We start from the raw sequence: 6,707 nt of genomic DNA on the forward strand, positions 1-6,707 counted from the left end.
TGATAAAAGTTCCTGTTTGAATTGTCAAGCTGATGAAATAGAAATATCGGGTTCTGCTCATTATTCATCATAGACAATAAGGTAACGGAACTCCTCTGGGTCTATCGTTGGTGACCGGTCGGGCGGAAACACATACACTAATTCGTTTTATTGTGACGTTTTGTTTAAACAGACGTCTATTGTCTACTGTGATTTATGTCCACCCGTACAAAAGACAGATATAATCACACAGATACGGCAGTGAAGTGTGTCCTTTGTGTGTTGGATTCATATGCAAAGAACCCTAATAGGTTTACGCACCAAGATCTGGCTAAATCATTTAAAGAATATACTCTGAAACAGTAAGACAGTTACGGGGTATTTTCTATGGTAAAAACTGCGATTATATTGCACGTTATTTTGCTTAAATGCTACAAAGGAAGAATGCATTCCAGTGTCGTTTTGACATATACACTGACTTTTTGGCTTTTATTATTTACGCTCAGATTGTATATATAACTACAAACCGAATGGCTTTTTATTTGGAATTCTCGGCTGTTTTTGTCGCTACCGTCGTATATCAAACGAAATAGGAACGTCCGGAGTTCATATTGATAGCGTCTTCCTATTTGTTCCTGGTCTGTTGTTGCTATGATAAACATTAGTATTTCACTTTGCTATGCTTGAATTCTGTGGTGTTGTATTTTTTTGCAATGAACACACTCATATACCAATTAAATTTCGGCTAAAATGTGTTTTTTGAGTTAGCTTTAATGTAACAATGTATCAAGCCGTATTCGTTGAGTGTTTTCAGCAGTCTGACATCAATTTATTGAAATTATTTAAATATTCGGATTGTTATCTGGGCACAGGGCACAACTGCAAGTGGCATATAAGCACAAATATGGAGAATCTATAATACTAGTAGTATACCATTATATACTATAGACATTTTTTTCACAAGTACGAAGCACGGGTGAAGATTCAGTATTCCAGAGGTTATTCCGAATATCATGACTTCATGATAGATCGTCGAATAATGACGGACAAACTTATAACACGAGGTTTCCTTAGATGCAGATTAATGAAGGCGAATGTTTTATGGTCGCGATGATGAGCTCATAGAAATATGCATTATTTCTTGGTTAAAATGTAATAAATATGTATAACTCAAGAATAATAACTTCATATCAGATCATTATTATCAGTCACGAAAACACCAATGATGATAAAGAAAAAAATACCCAATAAGTAATAAATATACAAACCGAACGCGGTTATTTGCGAAGAGACATAAAACGGAGCTAAAAAAATTGATCACTAAAAATTGACGTCACAAACCCCCACAAAATAATGTAATAACGGATGGCGGATATAAGTTTGAAATAAAAGCCCAGGTTTTCATTACTACTTTGCAAATACAACAGAAAAGTTAATTGAAGACTTGAAAGAGATAACTCTCTATAGGACTTAATGTTTACACCTGCATGGCGGTAATGTCACCGTAAATAACATATCATATGCGTATGATATGATGATGACTTCATGAATAACCCAACGGCGTTGCTCATCATGTTTGTATACATACAGTGCTGACACTGACGTTCGTTAGTCGTAATTTAAATGGTTACTCTGCATGGGACCTGTTTTTCACACACACCAGCCTATGCTGTCACTCCAAAATGCACATGGTATGCGTATAATTTTGTTTTGTAGATGACTCTATAAATAATTCTACGGTGTGGGTCACCATATTAATCTTGTTACCCTTTAAACAGCGCTGCTATCTGACGTTCTCTTATTGTAATTCCGACGACGTAAATAAATGATGGCCGTCTACATAGAAAACAATGCCAAATTTACGTCAACAGTCACGAGCTCTAACCAGGAACAATAATATAATGCCCTTTAGAAGATTCGCTTTGAAAACGTGTTTCATTATAACCAATATTCAACCCGTATAATGATTATTTTACGAAAATGAAATATTGTTTGTTTGCACGCGATGATTGCACGCGCCATACCTACCGCATGGTGCTTCTCGTCTGCACATTTGCACAACAGACGTTTCTCGCCAGCCCCCGCCATAATGATTGGCCCAGGTGATCTTTATGTACATGCAGCGAGAGTTTGAATACATCCATGAGATTGGATCTGTTTTACTCATCAATACGGACAATACATGATTAAATAATATTCATTTAGTTTTTGTAATAAATATTTATTCCCTCCAGGGACAAATATTGGCAAGTAAAATGTTTCCAATTTCATTATAGACATTAATGTGTCATTTGAGACCATTATTGACATCATCCGGAACACAAACATAAATTGAAAATAGGCTGCATTTTAAATGGCGCTAACTACCGAGGGGAGGGAATGTTATAGACATAATACAAATTCCCATTCAATATCTAGTCAGAACTAAAAGCGAACACACTACACCCGTTAGTCACAATTATCTATGTATAACATGAATGTTCGTGGTGTATAAACATTTTACCTTGTCCTGTACTACGGCGGTCCCCTACTGTGAAGGGAGACTACTGTACAACATGAAATGCTCGTTGTCTATAAACATTCGTGACTTTCGTGGATGCTTTTGAACCACGAAAATAAATACAACAAATTTGAATGAAATACGTGTCTTCTGTTGTTTGTTACACAGTAATATGGGATATCTAGGAAGTTTGTACCACGTTACGGTCTTAATGGCTTCAAATCACGAAGAAAAGTACCCACGAACATTTCGTGTGATACAGCATGTATACCTGGTCAGTAATACTGGTATACAAAAACAACACATCATCAACATCTAGTCATATGTATCTACATATGATAGGACTGAGGTCACAATTAAATGCTTCCCGGGTTCAGTACCCCTACGAATGAAGTCCCTTAGAAATATGGATATTTTATTAAAAAAAATATACTATGCCTCTTAGAATTTGGTATTTGTATAAAAGTTTAGTGTTGAAATATTCTAGAGATATCAATCTAACAATTTCTGTGTAAAATGTTAATATTGTGCATTTATTATTTGGAACAGTGTACTGTGTACATGTGAAAAGCCCTGTGTTTAACTGTACCCCTGATCCGGAGGTTTATATTTGACATTGGTGACACATGCAGACGATTATCTCAAGAAAAAGGCCAACATGCTATGTTGAAATTTTAATATTTTACAACCAAAATGTTGCTTTTGACCAGGTTAGATGGAAAGTTGGCTATCAAATATTGGGATTATTTTATGAAATCAAATGTTACAATGAAAGATATAGTAAAATTAATTGTGGTCTTAGTCCATATACCATATGTTCAGTTCTACTAAATTACTAACTCCACAAGGTATTACACTGTACCAAGTACTTATGATCCGTTTAGTCGGTCCCATCTATTTTACCGTTTCACCACTTTATTGATCTAGACATCATGGTGTTGGTTCAACATTGCTTCAAAATTAAGGTGACAAGTTGTCGATTCGCTATCGGATCCGTATTCTCCTAACTATACAGACTCGGTATGAACACCAAAATGAACGATTAAGAATTTATAAACTGTAAGAATTTAAGGAAATCTTTCTAAATCTTAAACAGAGTACGCTGGTTACGTGCTATAGACATCGTATATAAGTAGCCTTTTCTTACAACCTCTCAGAAGGGCCGCGGTGGCTAAGTGGCTAAGTGGTTAAGGCGTCTGACATTCTGCTACCACTAACTCTCCAACACTTGGTCGCGGGTTCGAGGCCTACGCGGGACAGTCGCCAGGTACTGGCCGTAGGTTGGGGGTTTTTTTCCGGGAACTAAGGCGTTTCCTCCACCACCAAACCTGGCATGTCCTTAAATGACCATAGCTGTCAATAGGACGTGAATTCAAACAAACCAATTCTTACAATCTAGGGAATAGAGACTATTCAAAGAATCTTAAATGGACATTTTGTTACTCTTTGGAGTGTAAACAGCACGTTTGAACTCGTTTACGCAACATTAAAAACCGTTTGAAGAGAACCAGAAAGCTTGCCCGTGTTCCTCAGTAATAACTTCTATGAGCAACCAACACAGAATCGTTACTTAGTTCTTCATTTGATTAAACTATATGGATATCTATATAATAGTTTATGTGATATAGTTTATGCCTGGACAGTTTTGCTGCAGCTTCACTTTCGCCCATTACTGATTTTGTTATGAGGGCGAATTTATCAAGGCAGCGAACATTACTTCACAATATACCGTGTATAGTATTTACATGTGTAAGGCGAAATTTACACTTATTGTTTTTTTTCGGTGACGGGCAAACGTTTCACTCGACAATAATATTTGACACTTGGAAAATATCTGTTCGAAATCTTAAGATGAAAATAATACGTCAAATCTGAGAGTTTTGGGTCTTAAATGACAGGTGAGGTACAATGTATGTACTTGAAAAAACCTTTGATGTTTAACCGTCTTTCAATCATTTCAAATACACCCCATCTGTCCTGCTGCAATAGTCTCGACATTATGTATCCTTGATTTGGTAACTAAACTTTTATGATTTTCTAGTCTGTATGCTTACTCTAACTACTAATACGTTTGACTAAGTAAAGACCACCATGTTCAGAAGTTAAAACACGTCAATAGTGGCTAAAATCTTCATTGTCTCTGGGGTAGCCAATGAGTGTCACGCATGACTGAACTAAACGAAAGGAAAGAATTCCAATCAACAAAACGTATCCTATTCTACCACAACAAAAATGTCATCTTACAAGGGTTTTACATGTTTTCTATAGAGAGACATGGTATTAGTAATAATAATACTAATTTGAGGTACCTATATAGCGCTTTAACACAACCTAGTTCGTTGGTCGTCTCAAAGCGGTTCACAAATTATTATCCGTGGTTATAGGGCCTTTGCAACCAGCCAATATCTTTCTCAACTCCAAGGGGAGTATACAGTCGGAGCTGCGATTTCTTCGCTAACAGCTAGCATTCAACAATTCTAGCACTGCCCAACCACCTATACATTTACAGCTGAGAAGACCGGAACAAGCGGAGTAAACACAGAGCCGTGCCGTGATTGGAACCCGCACCCTTTTGGTCACGAGCCCGGCGTCCTACCACTAGACTACCGTGCCTCATAATTGTCATAGCCACCATGACCCCATTGTCCGATATGCATTAATATTCAAGCATCTGCAGTCGTGATTTTACCACACATGCAGTATGCATTATTAGGGTCACTATTTTTTTCATGCAAGATTTACGTTGACGTTCCTTTGAGCTTACCAAGCTTTAAACACCCTAGTCATTATGTGTCAATACGGCACATTGTATACAAATGTCAACAGCCTAATCATTCGATGACTTCTGACTAGGGACACAGTGTAGCTAAACTTAGAGACGGTAATATAAGTTTTACTTGCAACCCTTTACATGCCATTAGCTCAACAGTGTTGTAATTTTCCTGTTGTTTGTGGTGGTAAAATACTGTATCACAAAATTAAGAAACATTAACGTAACTTTACCGTTACCTTCCTTCCGGTGACAGAACAGCCTAGTGTCAAATATAGAGACACTCTCAAACTCATTATAATGTGTAGCTGACCACCATGTGCAAATTGAAAAATAAAAACACGAATTAAGTATCGGGCCATTATTACTACACGTATATAGCAATTAACAAATAATTAATTTTATTGATAATTGTCAAATAACGTGATGTTTGCATTGGTTACCAATTTTAATGGAGGTTAATACCTGCATTCAATGGCGTAATCAATTGATTGAAAGATAGTATTGGAATTTGTTGTTTATGTCTTAATTATTGAACTCGACAAGGGCGTTATCGTTCACCGATTCGTGTTCTGTATAATTATAATGAGCGATCTAGCATTAAATAATGCATCTGTAACCATCTCATCCGTTGCACTCATCAATAGTTCTGGCACAGGGGTATAATTATTTGCCCTAAGTATTAAATAGCCCTTGCAGGATACTGCTGGCGTTGTAAAAGGTTGAGTAGCTGTGCCCATTCTCTCTTTAACACGAATCAATTAATTAGCGGCCTCCTGGCTGTGAACCAGAAGAACACTCGAGTCGCTGATCCTCGATGGACACGAACGAGTGACGACTTTTAAGAGAATTTCCTGATCATAGAACTCACAATTACAACTAGGCAAGCTTTTCTTCGTCTCGATTCCCAAACGATTGATGGCGAGGAAGATACCAACCGCAAAATGTGCTGAAACATTCGCGTTCAATACTCCAGTGGTAGGTCTTAGCTCCTAAGCACATACCAGTATACTTTCTGAAGGTCAGCACACTTCGTTACATGTATCAGATTATGAGACAACGAACTTGTTTGATTATAATTTTGCTACGAAAAATGTAATAACCATAAACGTAACGCCTATGAATATCATTTGTTTTAAACGAAGTGTGGGGGTTTTCTAATCAATTTGCGCCTTTACACAGATTCCCTAGAGCATTACGCCAATTAACCTAACTTGGAAAAACGTGAATCCCCTTTATAACTACTTCAACTAATCTACCCAATTTGTAATTGCAACAGAACGATGCTACGAGAAATGGAAACTGGAGATTAGCAATAGTCCTCTGAATGATAACGGGTTTGTTAGCTTCCTTTATATCTGATGAATGAATGCTGAAGTTGAAATTATTATTTTGGTCGATGTTTGGTTATAGTTACGATTTTTTAAGTGTGTTAAGATATTAATGCCATCCATTTTA

Source organism: Mizuhopecten yessoensis, unplaced genomic scaffold (genome assembly GCF_002113885.1).
Source record: "Mizuhopecten yessoensis strain PY_sf001 unplaced genomic scaffold, ASM211388v2 scaffold11161, whole genome shotgun sequence".
In the NCBI taxonomy this organism is placed as follows: domain Eukaryota; kingdom Metazoa; phylum Mollusca; class Bivalvia; order Pectinida; family Pectinidae; genus Mizuhopecten; species Mizuhopecten yessoensis.